Raw genomic sequence first — 16,524 nt, 5'->3', positions numbered from 1 at the left:
AAAGCTATAGTAATCAAGCAGGCATAATCTCATAGCAAAATCAGAAGTCTGTTAGCAAAAGAACCAGCAAGTCGCAACATGCATAAACCACCAGCAAAACAAAACCCATCCACTGCTTCACTCCACCAAAACTAAAGACTACTGTTAAACAGTTCATACATTATGAACATTTATCCAAAACCACACACGCAATAACCCAAACACCAGTAAAATATCAAAAATAAACACCCATTGATTTAGACTTAGCCTCAGTTCCAGTTCCTTCACATTTTACTGTTTTCCTTGCTTAACTCGGTTCCATCACAGGTATTATCTTGTGTGTCTCACTTCCTTGTCTCGGTTAGATCTTGCTTGTATCATTTCCTTCATGTTTTATCTTGCTTAGCTCACTTCTTTCAAGTTTTCACTTACTGGACTCAATTCCTTCTTGCTTTATCTTGCTTGTAGAGATGATTATACACCCTTGCTTCACACCAGTGGACTTATCCTCAGCAGAGACACATGATAGAATACCATCAGCATCAATATCAAAGCGAATATAATATTTAGGAGCTCCCTTCCGAGCTGGAGGAACATTATTGATGGTAAATTCAGCCAAGAAATTATTTTCTAATGTTGTTGGACTCTCCCCCTCAAAAATGGCTATGTCTATGGAAGTTTGGTATTCGTACAAAGTAGTAATACCCCTTTGTTGAAAAACGAACATAAAACTGTTTCAGAAAATGGAGAGAGCTTTGTTGGGAAGAACTTGAGAGAGAGAGAGTTTAGATGCAGAGAAGGATGGAGATTCAAGTGTTTATTCATCTCACAATGGAGGGTTTATATAGGAATACAAAGCTAGTGTGAATGCTATGGTAAGAAGTCCATTATAGTGCCTTCAATGATCATAGCTGCAACTCCACATGGTTGCTGCAATTATGAGAGCTGCCATGCTTGTAGTGGCTTCAATGATCATAGCTGCAACTCCACATGATATAGACATTTATATTACAACACTCCCCCTTGGATATTTCATGTTAATAGTATTGTCTAGGTCGTGCGCTTCTAAGTTGCCTCGTTAAAAAAAAACTTGCCAAGTAATAAAAACCCTGTGGGAAAAACAACCTTGGTCGAAGGAGAAAAAGAGCACAACGCTCATGAGTGTGGGGTAGCAATATCATAGCTTCGGAGATAAGTAGAGTCTTCTTATCAGCATCATAAGTAGGTAGTATGTCTACGAGAGGGATGCATTTAGATTTGCTACACCAAAACCTTGCCCGGTAAACCCAGTGGGAAAAACCCGTGGTCGAAGGGAAAAGATGAGCAAATGCATATATGTTGAATCAAAACATCTTCAGGATGGAGCGACTATGCTAAAGATGTGCCTCGTTAAAACCTTGCCAGGTAATAAAACCCAGTGGGACAAAATAACCCTGGACGAAGGACAAAAGAGTACACGATGGTCAAGTGGGTATGCTTCTGGATACTCCCCCTGATTTCAACTTCCCCTAAAAGTTACATGTTAGGTAATTCAGATAATTTACGTAGACCAATACCTTGTACATGCTTCTGGAATGTAGACTTTGGTAGTGACTTAGTGAAGAGGTCTGCACGATTGTCTTCAGATCGAATCTGCTTGACCTCAATCTTCTGATGCTCTTGTTGTTGTTGATTGAAGAAAAACTTTGGTGCAATATGTTTGGTGTTGTCTCCTTTGATGAAACCTGTCTTCATTTGCTCGATGCAAGCAGCATTATCCTCGTGGATAGTGGTTGGTTCATCAGTGGTGGAATGCAGGCCACATGTGCTTTGAACATGCTTTGTGATGGCTCTCAACCATATACATTCACGTACTGCTTCGTGAAGAGCTAGAATCTCAGCATGATTCGAAGAGGTAGCAACAAGGGTCTGTTTTGTAGACCTCCAAGAAATTGCGGTATTCCCAATGGTAAAGACATAACCAGTTTGGGAACGTGCCTTGTGTGGGTCTGATAGATAGCCTGCATCAGCATATCCAACAAGGCGAGCATCATTCTGAGGATCAAGGGGGTTTGATCCATTTCTTGATGCATAGGGATAAAATAAGCCCATATCAATCGTTCCTCTAAGATAACGAAAAATATCTTTTATACCATTCCAGTGGCGGCGTGTTGGTGCAGAGCTATATCTAGCTAACAAGTTCACAGAAAATGAAATGTCTGGTCTAGTGCATTGAGTCAAGTACAATAATGCACCTATTGCACTTAGATATGGGACTTCTGGTGCCAATATCTCTTCGTTATCATCTGCGGGACGAAACGGATCTCTCTTAGGGTCTAGACTTCGGATGACCATGGGTGTGCTTGAAGGTTTCGCTTTATCCTCATTAAAGCGTCTTAACATCTTCTGGATGTAGTTTGATTGATGAAGCAGAATCCCATCAGCACGGTGCTCAAGCTCCAGGCCGAGGCAGTAATTCGTTCTCCCAAGATCTTTCATTTCGAATTCAGACTTCAGGTGCTTGGCGGTTTCTTTGATCTCTTCAGGAGTACCAATCAGATTCATGTCATCGACATAAACTGCCACAATTGCAAATCCAGAACTTGTTTTCTTAATAAACACGCATGGGCATAGTTCATTGTTTACATATCCCATCTCAATCAAATATTCACTTAGACGGTTGTACCACATCCGTCCGGATTGTTTCAATCCATAAAGTGAACGCCTCAAACGAATGGAGAGGGTGTTCCGTGGTCTAGAACTATTTGTATCTGGTATCTTAAGTCCTTCAGGAACTTTCATGTATATCTCTGTATCAAGATCCCCATAGAGATAAGCTGTGACCACATCCATTAGCTGCATATTCAGTTTTTCGGAAATTGCTAAACTGATGAGGTAGCGGAACGTTATAACATCCATTACAGGAGAATATGTCTCATCGTAATCAATCCCAGGGCGTTGAGAGAATCCTTGCGCCACTAGACGAGCCTTGTATCTTACAATCTCGTTTTCCTCATTACGCTTCCTTACAAATACCCATTTAAATCCTACAGGTTTAACATGGTGAGGTGTGGGAACGACAGGTCCGAACACTTTTCTCTTTGTCAAGGAATCTAATTCAACCTGAATTGCTTCTTTCCATTTTGGCCAGTCGTCTCTACGTTGACATTCATCAACAGAGCGAGGTTCGATGTCATCACTAGTTATAATTTCGGTAGCTACCGCGAATACAAATATATCATCGATGATAATCTCATTCCGATTCCAAATCTCACTTAAGCATGCATAATTTATAGAGATTTCTCTATTCTCGAGAGTGGGTTCAGACGTTGGAGCGTCCCCCAACGTTGTCTCTTCTAGGACGGACCCATAATCTGGAATTATCTCGTGAGATGGATCAGTTGAGATCGCGATGTCTAGTGGATTCGTTTGTGCCGGTTTTACCCTCTTCCGGGGATAGGAATCCTTCGAACCTAGTGGTCTACCTCGCTTCTGGGCAGGGACATGTGACTGGTTAGCCGCCATGGTCGTACCTCGTCCATCCGGGACAACGCGTCCTACAGGGACATCTATTCTTGCAGGCACATTTGCAGCAGGTATATGTGATCTCGTCACTTTAGCTAGATCAGAGAAAGCGTCTGGCATATTTTGGGCTACACTCTGTAGATCTAGAATTCTTCGCACTTCATTATCGCATTGTGCGGTTCGGGGATCAAGATGAGACATAGTGGGGACATTCCACGTCAATTCACGTCGTTCATCAGGAACGGTAACGTTCTTATCTCCCCCTAACGGCGGCAAGTAGATGGCCCTTTGGTGGTTGAATCGCTCTTCTAGAGCGACCCAAAGAGATCGTGGGTCTTCTTCAGCTAAATATTCCACCTTGAGTGCTTCTTCCATATGTTTCCTGATGAAAATCATAGCCCTTGCCTTCATGTCTTCAGGGGTGATGTTGTCAGCAATAATCGTTGATCTCATCTTATTTGCAGTCAGATGAAGCTTGACATCTTGGGTCCACTTGAGATAGTTCCTTCCGGAAACTTCCAAAGCGACAAAGTCAAGTTTGTTGAGATTTGACATTCTCTACAAGGATTTAAAGGACAATAGTTAGTGCTATGGGTAATAACTTCCATAAGCAATCAATAAGAACTTCAGGTTCTATAACATGGTATGAAAAATCGGATTAAACATGTATAGTGAATTTGTGGAGGAAACTTCAAGTTCCTTATATGGTATTATCGAAGCTACAGGTTCGATATATGTGAAATATTATTTCTCAACCCTTTTGGTTCAATATTTATGTGTGTGAACTTCCGGTTCGTTAAGTACCTGCATTCCGCACATATATATTCTAATGCAAAGAATTTAAGCGGGTAAAATATTTAAATTTAATATGAGCAGGTAATACCACAAAACATTATCATAATAAATAATGAAGGAAAGATGTATCATTATCACAAAGTCCAAACAAGTATATATAGATATTTGTCACAATATACATGAATTGATAGCTAAATTAAAAGCTATTGATTTTCCTTTTTACTCATTCAATTATGCCAATTATAGTGCAAGAGAAATAAGTGTTTCTCATAGAAGATTAAGTTAAACTAGATGCTTCAAAAGTCATAAATCGTGACTGCAGTTCCTACTGAACAGCAGTCGAAAGACGAACTGAAACACTAAGCAAAACTACCCAGAAAAATATGAAAATTTACAGAGATGTAGTAAACACACAGGGGCTCCAGCATACAAAATTTGGTGAGTTTTGGAGTTGATTTACTATTTCAAATAAATACTGGAACACAGAGAACAGAAGGTAAAATGAAACAGCAAAATCGGTTTTTGTTTGGAAAAACCTACTTGGTTGTAGAGCTGGTAGAGTGAAGTTGATTGAATGATGAACTGCCTCTTCTCTGCAACCCAAGAGTTATTCACCTCTCCTCTTGTCAATCTGCAATCCAAATCGTAGAGCTATTCGTGCTGATAACGTGTTGAAAAATGAACATAAAACTGTTTCAGAAAATGGAGAGAGCTTTGTTGGGAAGAACTTGAGAGAGAGAGAGTTTAGATGCAGAGAAGGATGGAGATTCAAGTGTTTATTCATCTCACAATGGAGGGTTTATATAGGAATACAAAGCTAGTGTGAATGCTATGGTAAGAAGTCCATTATAGTGCCTTCAATGATCATAGCTGCAACTCCACATGGTTGCTGCAATTATGAGAGCTGCCATGCTTGTAGTGGCTTCAATGATCATAGCTGCAACTCCACATGATATAGACATTTATATTACAACACCCTTTTCATTGTGGTGGGAATTCTAGTGTTTCTTGGGATCACAACATACATGAAATTGCAGTCTCGAGTCTCAATGCCAAGTGAGAGTGGGGTGACATCCAAGAGAGCAAAGCCTTGAAGCATCCCATTTTCATTCCCACTCAAAGCTGCAGCTTGAACAGCAGCACCATATGCCACTGCTTCATCAGGATTAACGCTTTTGCACAATTGCTTCCCCTTGAACAGATCCTGCACCTTCGGAATTCTAGACGAACCACCAGCAAGAACAACATTATGGACACAGCTCACGTCCATCTTCGCATCCTTCAAACACTTGTCCACAGGGTCCATGCACTTGATGAAGAAATCCATGTTGAGTTCTTCGAATTTGGCACGGCTAAAACTTAAAAAGAAATCAGTAGCATGATGCAAACAAGTCAATTTCAATATCAGTCATAGTGGCATAGGAAAGCCTCCTCTTTGCCTTCTCACAGGCATTTCTTAACCTCCTAATAGCCCTGGAGTTTCCACTAACATCCACTTTATGCTTCCGGTTGAATTCCTCTACACAAAAGTACACCATTCTGCTATTGAAGTCTTCACCACCAAGGTGAGTATCTCCAGCAGTTGCCTTCACTTCAAAGACACCAGAAGTACTTATGCTAAGCAGAGAAACATCTAAAGTACCACCACCCAAGTCAAAAATCATAACACTTCTGTTGCTATACCAACCAGCTTTCTTTTCTAGCCCATAAGCAATTGCAACAGAAGTAGGCTCGTTGATAATGCGAATCACATTGAAGCCAGCAGTGGCAGCAGCCCTTTTGGTAGCTTGTCGCTGGGAGTAGTTGAAGTACGCAGGGACAGTAATTACTGAATTCTTTACAGTAGCACCAATATAGGCTTCAGCAATCTCACGCATCTTTGCCAAAATCATGGATGAAATTTCTACAGCAGCATACTTTTTCTCTTGGCCTTTGTGGTTGACCACAATCATAGGCTTGTCAATCAAACCTTCAATGACCGTGAATGGCCAGAGCTTCATATCATTCTGAACACATGCTTCATGAAATCTTCTACCAATCAACCTTTTTGCATCTACAAATTGATGTTAAAGCTAAAAACACAGTCCAACGTGGAATCCAAGTCCATTAAGGAATAGCAAAACAAAAAATGTCACATGATATATCGATTTCTTATCATGTAAGTTCGTGTTCAACCTAATTGACCCTACTACCTCCAATTGTTTAAGACAACCAAGTTTCAATCTAAACCTGCAGAGGACTAGTAGTAATTGTACCAATAGATCAAAGACTTTTTTCCCTAAATCACAAGAGTACTGTATCAAATTTATTGTGGGTAAAGTCTAAGTATAAAATCGAATATCAAAGGACTTGGTCTAACTAATAAGTGAAAGATTTGTAGTTCCCAGCCAGCCACTAGTATATATTTTCCACCATTTACACTCCTATTTGATTCATGCTCGTTCTTAGCCAACAATCCTACAAACCCTAAACCAAACTCAAAACCTATATATAAGTGTAGACAGGGAAAGATGAACCTACCAAAGACGGTGTTGGTGAGGTTTCTGGCCACCTGGTTAATAGCTCCATCGCCGACCAAGCTCTCGGAGTCGGTGAAGGCAACGCAAGACGGAGTCGTCCTATTTCCCTGTTCGTTGGGTATGATCTCAACACGACCGTGCTGCCACACTGCAACACACGAGTACGTGGTTCCCAGGTCGATCCCTATTGCATGTTCTTCTTTTCCCTCCATTTTTGGCTCAAAAACTCAGTGAAGGCTTTCTTGAAGTCCTTGAAAAGACAGAATGAGGGCTTCTTCTTGAAGAAGAGACAGAATTGAAAACAGTAAATAGGTAAGAGAAAAGCAAGCCCCTTGGGGAAGATAGAAGTGAAATGAGTCAACTGAGCTGGTTTAACCACAGAAACGTGAGAAGCTCAGAAAAGATCGATTTTTTGCAAGGTTTTATACGCAAAGCCAGAGCCTTTCTGACGTTGATGGGATTGGACTCCATTTGTAATGATGTAGTTGTCTGCCACATGATCGTAATGGCTTTATTTTTTGAAATTTAAAGTTGGAAAAACCCCAATGATACTAAACCATCTAACTAGAACCCATTTCCTTTTCGGCTAGGAATGGAACTAGATCCCTTCAGGTAGTTTACAACTTCGTTAGGAATGAGAGTAATGGGGGAGTACTATTCACTAGAGAATGCAGTGGGCCATGACAATTGGATCGCAACTGGTGAACCTATGAAGTATGAACCATCTATATGTGTATATCTTCTATGCATATCGATGAGGCTGAAAAATGGAACATTTTTGGATTTTTTTTTTCTCAAAGTTAATAAAATGGGGGAAATCGTACAATTTTTTTTTCTTTTGTTGTTAATATTATTGAGTGTCGTAACTTAGACTATGTCCTGAAAATCAAGCATTGCACGAGAAAATTTGAATAAAAACGTAATGATTAACAAAAACCACATCGTCCGAGGAACAAAAATGAAGGTTGGATTAGATTGAACCCAACTAGCCGACTAGCTAATTGCTAATACGAGGTTGGTGGACCCAACTGGTGTTGGTAGGTGTAAAATTGAGTTAAAATTAGACAGTGACCGGAAAAACTTCGTAATTACAGTTTTCAGTCGAAATAGGATTTACCTTTGTAACTGTTATATAGTACTGACGCCTGACGGATCAGATATACTTCACAAATTTCTGCAATTACATCTGCAATAAATTCAGGCTTTTTTTTGGGTACAAATAAATTCAGGATTTTTCTAAAGATAGTTCCCACCAGCTTGTGCAACATGTATAATTAGATTTATCACCAATTATCTGTCCAACACTAGAGCTACTTCCAGCAAAATATGACCCGTGTAACTCAAAAACAAAACTTCTATCATAGTTATGGCAGCAAAAACACGAACAAAAACAAGGTAAGTCCATTAGCTAAGGACCCAACATATGCACAATGCATTACAGCAAAGAAACTTGATGGAAAAAAAAAAAGGACTACCGACTGTCAGCAAGACTCAAGTTCTCAATTCCCAAATTTCTTCTGTCACTGTTGATCGTAATCTCTTTCCTCTGCCCAGTAGTCATGTCCTCTGCTGAGACACGCAGGATACCACTTGCGTCAATATCAAAGCAAACATTGAACCTAGGAACATGCTTGGGAGCCAGAGGAATGTCGACGAGGCTAAATTCGCCCAAAAAGTTATTCTCTTTGGCTACTCTACACTCACCCTCATATATGGGGAATACGACCGACTCTTGGTTGTCATATATAGTAGTTATATTTGTTCTCTTCATCACAGGTATTCTCGTGTTCTTTGGAATCAAAACATTCATGTATTTCTCAAGCGTATCAAGTGTGCGACTCTCCAACCCGAGTGACAGAGGGGTGACATCCAAGAGAGCGAAGTCTTGAAGTTTCCGATCTTGATGGCCTTTCAAAACTGCAGCTTGAACCGCAGCTCCATAGGCGATTGCCTCATCTGGATTAACTCCCTTGCACAGCTCCTTCCCTTTGAAGACATCTTTTAATAGTTCTTGCACTTTGGGAATTCTAGAAGAGCCACCCGCAAGAACAACATCATGGACATTGCTTATCTTCATTGTAGCATCGCTTAAACACTTTCTCACAGGGTCCATGCACTTGTTGAACAAGTCTTTGTTGAGTTGTTCAAACTTGGCTCTAGTGATACTTGTATAGAAATCCAAACAATCAATTTCAATGTCAACTATGGAAGCAAATGAAAGTCTCCTCTTTGCCTTCTCACATGCATTTCTTAACCTCCTAAGAGCTCTACAGTTTCCAGTGATGTCTAGATTGTGCTTTTTCTTGAATTCCTCAACACAATAGCTCACCATTCTGTTATCAAGATCTTCACCTCCAAGGTGAGTGTCTCCAGCTGTAGCCTTCACTTCGAATATACCATCACCTATTGTAAGCAATGACACATCTAGTGTACCACCGCCGAAATCAAATATCATAACATTTCTCTTGCTATACCAGCCGCCCTTTCTGTCAAGTCCATAAGCAATGGCTGCTGCAGTTGGTTCGTTGATGATACGCATCACGTTTAGGCCAGCAATGACTGCGGCATCATTTGTAGCCTGACGCTGTGAATTATTGAAGTAGGCAGGGACGGTGATAACTGCATTTTTCACAGGTGAACCAAGATAAGCCTCAGCAACTTCCCGCATCTTTGCGAGAACCATAGATGAGATTTCTTCAGCAGAAAACTGTTTCTCTTCGCCCTTGTGGGTAACTACAATCATGGGCTTCTCAGCAGGACCTTCAGTAACCTTGAATGGCCAGAGTTTAAGATCATTTTGAACTGAGGCGTCACTATATCTCCTGCCTATTAAACGCTTTGCATCTGCAGACGAAAGTTCAATTTAGAAACACATGCATGCCAAAAGAGCAAGTCAATGATCAAGAAGAAACAGGTCATATGAAGTTATGAACATAATTTCGGTTATCTTTTGTTTGAAATTCTAAATGAATTGATGACTTTCCAAATTCTCCCAGTAGCTCCTTTCTTATGCCACAACTACTCTGTCATATATGGCTACTGATTGAGCATGTTTATTTGCACCATCGTCTCTAGTGCATGTTTTAAACAATGTGAAATTGTGAAATAAGTAAGAACTGCCTATGTTGAAGAAAGAGTGCAATAGAAATAATAAAATATTTAGACCAAAAACAGTATGATAGTCAATGAAGTATTAAACCTTTTTTCCATGAAATATCAAACTTTCTTAAGGGCTGGAGTTAAAAAGCAAGTACTTAGCTCCGAAATAGGTGATGGACTCTTTAGAGAGACCTCCTAATTAATCTCCTATGTATGGTACTGCACAGTATGTCATACTCTGGAGTCTGGATATTTAACAGTTAATCTACTTTGTCTCCAGATTCGCAATATGATATACTCCGGAAATACCATAAAATTTGCACTTTGTGATGCTAGTTAAGCAACATGACATATATATATTTGTTCTAAATTCCAGCTGTTTACCCAATTAGCAACACGAGCATAGTCACTGAAATTATTCAAGATTTTTCAAAACCTACAATTTATCTTTCGGATAAGCGTGCACCACGGTCACTGCAACACTTACATAGATAAATCACCCTTAATTTTTTTTTTTTTTTAGTGAAATTAACAAAACAACAAATTAAAAGAGAGTGGACAAGAAAGCTAAAACCCTTCAAATTAACCGCAAAGAGCTAATTGAAAATACAAAGCAACAATAAATTTAATCACACATTAAGCTTCACGGTACTCTCCTAATCGTGGTCTATACTATTCAAACCAATACTCAGTCCCTACATAATAAAGGATACCAACAACTAATACTATGTAGTGTATGTGCTATTAGAGTATTCGAAATATAAGAATCTCAAAGGAATATAAAGCGTGCTACATTGAGAAACAGATGACTATAAATTTTAATGTTGTGGGTGTGGGAAGAAGACCGTACCAAAGATTGAGTTTGTGGGATTTTTAATGATCTGGTTAAATGCAGCGTCGCCTACGAATAGCTCTGAGTCGGTGAAGGCAACATAGGATGGAGTTGTCCTGTTTCCCTGATCATTCACTATGATTTCTACATGATCGTGCTCCCATACTGCTACGCATGAATAGGTTGTCCCTAAGTCAATCCCTATTGCATGACCCTCTCCTCCTCCTCCTCCCCCCATCGTCTTCAACTCTTCAAGTATGAGAGGAGAGGAAACTAATAAGAGAAGGCTATAAGTAAATAGAAGTCTAGAGAAGACCTAAACTGGTTGCAGTGAGGAGGACTCCTATCCCTAGCGGCCCAAATATGGACGTGACTTTTCCTTTTCCTTGATGGTCGAATAATAAAAAGAACTTGGGGTTTAGCCCAATAGGCTCTCCGAAATTAAGTTAGGATTAGACTGGACCTTACCCTCTAAGTGAAAAAATAATAATAATAACAATGACTAAATACTTGTTACTCCTCAAACTTTTTCCTGAAAAACAGTTTAGTCCCTCGCCTTTTAAATTAAACTGGATAGTCCTTATTCTCTCTAATTCTCACACAACATGTCCAAAATGACTATTATACCCCTCATTTCCACTTTTTTATTTTTTTTTTATTTTTTTTTCTCTTTTTTATTTTTTTTCCTACTTCTCTCTTTCTCTCAGCTCTCTCTCTATTCGAGATTCTCCGCCATGGCCTCCACAACAAGACCCACAAATGCTCCGGCGACTCCTGCAACTCCCTGCTCCAGTTCCCCAACCCCAATTCCAGCTCCGACCAGCTCAGCTCCGATCCCATTTCCAACCAACCCAGCTCTCGGTCTGCAACAACCAAGAAATCAGAGAAAGAAAACCCAGAAAGAAAGAAATTGAAAAACCCATTTGGCTACTCCAAGATCTCCCTCTCTCTCCACCACCACCACCCCCTTATCCGCCACTGCATTTCCGACCCCTACTCCCCTCCGGCGCCACCGCAAACCAACCCATTTCTCCCGATCGCAACCCACCCAAGATTTCCTTGCTGTCCCCGACCCACTTCAACTCCTCCCTGCTGCCGCAACAGCCGACCCTCGGTCGCTCCGTCTCCGATCTCAGCCCCTCTCCAGCCCAGACTTTCTCGATCCAGCTCCGTCTCCGATTCATCCACGGATGAAAAACCTATCAAATTTCAATCAAAATTCACCAAATCTCCTGTGGAACCAGGTCTCAGATCGAAAAAGAAGCGCGCCGAATGTATCTAACATTTTGGGGCACAACCGAAGAACCTTACTAGAAAAGTGGTCATCGAAAACTAGAGACTTCGCCGGAGGAGCAAAGCTAAGGTTCCAAAGAAGTGAAGAACATCAAACGGAGAAAAGAAATAAAAGGAGAGAGAGAGAGAGAGAGAGAGAATAAAAAAAAAAAAAGATAAAAAAGAGAGAAAAATTTAAATAAAAAAAAGAAAGAAAGAGAAAAATAATAAAAAAGAGGAAGTGAGGGTATAATAGTCATTTTGGACCTATTGTGGATCTGTTGTGTGAGAATTAGAGAGAATAAGGACTATCCAGTTTAATTTAAAAGGCGAGGGACTAAACTGTTTTTCAAGAAAAAGTTTGAGGAGTAACAAGTATTTAGTCCTAATAACAACTGAGAGCCTCTCTCTCTCTCTCTCTCTCTCACAATGTTGATGATATGCTCAACAGCCCCGACTGAAACATGAAAGCGGTGGACTTCAACAAAATAAGCAAACATAGGCAAAATTGTCAAATGTTACACCAACTGCAGGGACAAAAACAAGACGTAATTGGGCTTGATGATTCCTACAAACCGAAATCAAATTGGTCCATTATTGGCAATTTCTCAACAATGGTGCGGATGAGGTCTCAAATTCTCCCCTTCCTCCAAGATCAACAAAAAAGGAGAAAAAAAACAAAAAAAAAACTTCCTCTTTCAACTTGCTCGGCTTTTAATTTAGACCAATTTAGTTTTGGTGTTGTTTAGAGGCTTTGTGTTGTAATTTTGTTTTCCTCTTCAAAAAAAAAAACAAAAAAGGAGAAAAAAAAATTTTCTTACAAAAGAAGAGTTAAATAAAAAAAAAGAATAGAACGTGTCAGTAAGTCATGGAATGTTAGTTACATGGCTTTACTGACATTGTAGAGGTTATGAGTTCACATTTTACTAACTTAACTTAGCGGGCGGGGTGGGGATACTAAAAAAAAAAACAAAAACAAAAACAAAATAGAATGTAGAATCCTAAGAAATTTGACTTGGTAAAATTTGAATGGATTTTGCTAAATGTACACAACAAATTTCTTAACATACCCGGCTATGAAAATCTGCCCATTAGTTTTCAACTTTATCCTTATTTAAACCCAGCACTCACTCATGGTGCTTAGTTGCTTACCAATTGCCGCCGATCGACCAACTTCACCCCTCCTCCTCTGTCTCTGTATATACACACACTGATCGTCATCTACAGAGAACACGTCAAAGATGGAAGGAGAACTCATTTATGCTCAAACAAGCAGTTAATCCAAATCCCATGAAGCTCTCGAACTTCTATATATTCAATCTAATTGGCAAATATATTTAAGGAAAAAATTCATTTTACCCCCCTGAACTTTGGGCCTAAAATCAGACTGGTTCTTAAACTTTTTTTTTTAATCAGACTGGTCCTTGTACTCTCAAACGACATCACCCGAGTCCAAAATTTGAATTTGCCTCCAAATGTGACGTCACCATAGCCGTTGGAGCTGACAAGGGGGCCCACAGTTCAAATTTTTAAACCCTGAAGGAGGGCAGAATGGACATTTCCTATTTAATATAATTTTTTATTTTATTTTCTCTATATTCTCTCTCTCTCTCTCTCTCTCTCTCTCTCTCTCTCTCTCTCATCTTCTCTTTATGGTAGACTGCGAAAGAGGTGCCATCGACCCAGAATAAAGATCTGACCGGAACTTCGTCCTCCAACCGCCTCCAACCGGCTCACAGGCACCATCTTCTTCATCTCAATGTCGCCATCAAGCCTGAGGTCGTAGTTCATCCAATCGTCCATTGTGGAGGAAGAATCGAACACCGAAAGCTTTTGCAGCTCCGTGAGAGACGACGACCACCACTGATCACCACCGCCTCCGCCTCCCTCAAATTCAACCTCACCTTCTTGATTTCGTGATCGATTCTCAAATATGGGGTGGGGGCTTTGAGTTCAAACACACAGAGAGAGGGAGAGAGAGAAATTGAGAGAGGGGAAACCGGAACCGTTTTGCCGGGTGGGGCGCACCTGTAAATATCAGGCCACAGCCCCGTAGGCGATTAGGCGGCAGCGGGAGAGACAACAGCTCGGGCATGGCAGAAACTGGATGAGTAAGGCGGCCTCTCAACGTTCTCGGACGATGCCGTCGTTTCTGACCTAGTCCACGTCAGAATGAGGAAGGACGAGCCCAACGCCATCGATTCGTCCTCCAACGGGGCACAGCGGCGACGCAGCCTCAGCCGTCCTCAATTCCAATTCGCGAGTCTCCACCGCCTCCCGCTCGGCCTCCTCGGTGGTCTTCGATATAGAGAAGATGAGAGAGAGAGAGAGAGATAGAGAGAGAGAGAGAGAATATAGAGAAAAAAAATTAAAAATTCTATTAAATAGGAAATGTCCATTTTGTCCTCCTTAAGGGTTTAAAAATCTGAACTGTGGGCCCCCTTGTCGGCTCCAACGGCTATAGTGACGTCACATTTGGAGGCAAATTCAAATTTTGGACTCGAGTGATGTCGTTTGAGAGTAGAAGGACCAGTCTGATTAAAAAAAAAGTTTAAGGACCAGTCTGATTTTAGGCACTAGATAACAAAAAAAGAGTTTGTATCGAATAAAATATATACTTCGACTTTCCTATGTTAAACTTTGGCTCGTAAACACTTCTTATTTTATTTACAGATGATGTAGCACAAATCCAACTTATCAAAAAGTTTTATCATTACATGATAAGAGATCGATGTTGCAAGATTGAGCACACGAATTGCTGAAATGTGAATTTGCATATAATCTTGAAATTGGTGGGTGATATATACCACCCGTTCAATTCTCCCATTTCCTTGGTGATTTTTGTACCCAAAAACTAAGGAAGAGTTCATGCATTTCAAAGACTTTATCAAACCCCCATGCGAAATGTTTGATTTCATAATAAATAACCATAACATTAAATTCAATTAATCTAGCTCCACGATCTCAACTTTTATCTTCTTGCTTGCCTCGATCATTTCCAGTTCCTTCAAATTTTACCTTGCTCGTCTCAATTTCTTCATGTTTTATCGTGTTTGATAGGCTTCACTTGAAAATATTGCTAAAACCATAGAATACCGAACTGATTTTATAAAAATAAGGTTAAGGGAACTTTACTTCTTTTTTTTATGACAGAAACTAATCACAAAACCTCTAGAAACTCTCCTTCCTAGCTGATCCAAATGGAACGCTTGGGACACGTCCTTCAGTTCGGGGACACAAGGCAGAAAAACAAAACTGAAAGCGTCTGAGAGTTATGAGCCAAAGCAGCTAAGTGATCAGCAACAAAATTAGCATCTCTGTATATATTAGAGATTGTAATTTCTTTCTTCTGGCCGGTGGACACGTCCTCAGCAAAGACGCTTAAGATACTGTTCGCATCAATGTCAAACCAGATATCGAATTTAGCAACACCCCGAGGAACTGGAGGAATATCAGTGAGTTTAAATTGACCCAAATAGTTATTATCTAATGTTGTTGAACTCTCCCCCTCATAAATTGGAAAAAGGGCAGAAATCTGGTTGTCATATGCAGTAGTCCCATTAACGTTCACTTTTACGGGAATTCTTGTGTTCCTTGGAATCACAACATACATTCCATGTTGATCACCAGTATACTCTACAAAACTCTCCACCCAAGCGATAGAGGGGTGACATCCGAGAGACTCAAGTTTTGAAGCTTCCCAATTTGATTCGCACCACTCAAGACCGCGGCATGAATAGCGGCACCATATGCTACAGCCTCATCAGGATTAATGTCCTTGCACAGCTCCTTGCCCTTGAACACATTCTGCAATAACTCTTGCACCTTGGGAATTCTAGAAGAGCCACCAACAAGAACAACGTCATCAACACTGCTTAAATTCTAACTAGAATTGTCTAGCAGTGCTGATGGAACTAATCACTTGGGAATGTTTAACCAAACCATATAAAATAATCCTTAGAAAGCTAATTTCACTATTTTCTGAAGCAATTTTGCAATATAACTGTTAGAGAGAATAACTCATTGGCTAAAATCAAGCCATAACTTAGCCTTCCGTTTCTGATTTGCTGTGTAATTGCTGTAATAGCATCAGTTTAATTAGGATCTGCTGTATATTTGTTGTAAATGCACTGTATTCTTTCTATGTAACAGTAGCATATCTGCTGCTATATAAGTTGTATACTTGTACAAACAAAGACAATGAAAATCACTTTCAACATGGTATCAGCCTAGTTCTAGGATCTTTACTTGTGTCTCCTCCTCTTCTCACGTCTTGTTCTCCTGTGTCTCTCCTTTATCTTGTGTCTCTTCTTCCCCATGGCTGCCCTTCCTCCCTCTTCTGCTCCCTCACAAACTACTGCCCAATTCACCAAGCTTAACGAAACCAACTACCTCACTTGGCTTCGTCAAATCAAACCGTACCTCCATGGCGCTAAGCTTTGGGGCTATGTCGATGGGTCTATCCCCAAACCCTCTCCCACCACCACTACCGCTGCTGCTGAAGGCCGACTAGCCACCACCATT

General features: G+C 40.3%; 2 pseudogenes; both read right to left on the bottom strand.

Annotated features, from left to right (window-relative positions):
- Nucleotides 1-382: 382 nt before the first annotated feature.
- LOC133716860 (heat shock 70 kDa protein 18-like) lies at nucleotides 383-10,868 on the bottom strand (annotated as a pseudogene).
- A 4,355-nt stretch (nucleotides 10,869-15,223) lies between these two features.
- Nucleotides 15,224-16,319, bottom strand: LOC133716859 (heat shock cognate 70 kDa protein-like; annotated as a pseudogene).
- Between the last annotated feature and the right edge of the window lie 205 nt (nucleotides 16,320-16,524).

The sequence above is a fragment of the Rosa rugosa genome, chromosome 6 (assembly GCF_958449725.1).
Source record: "Rosa rugosa chromosome 6, drRosRugo1.1, whole genome shotgun sequence".
NCBI classification, from domain to species: domain Eukaryota; kingdom Viridiplantae; phylum Streptophyta; class Magnoliopsida; order Rosales; family Rosaceae; genus Rosa; species Rosa rugosa.
Note: the sequence above shows the minus strand (reverse complement) of the source record. Positions and strands in the feature narration are given on the sequence as shown.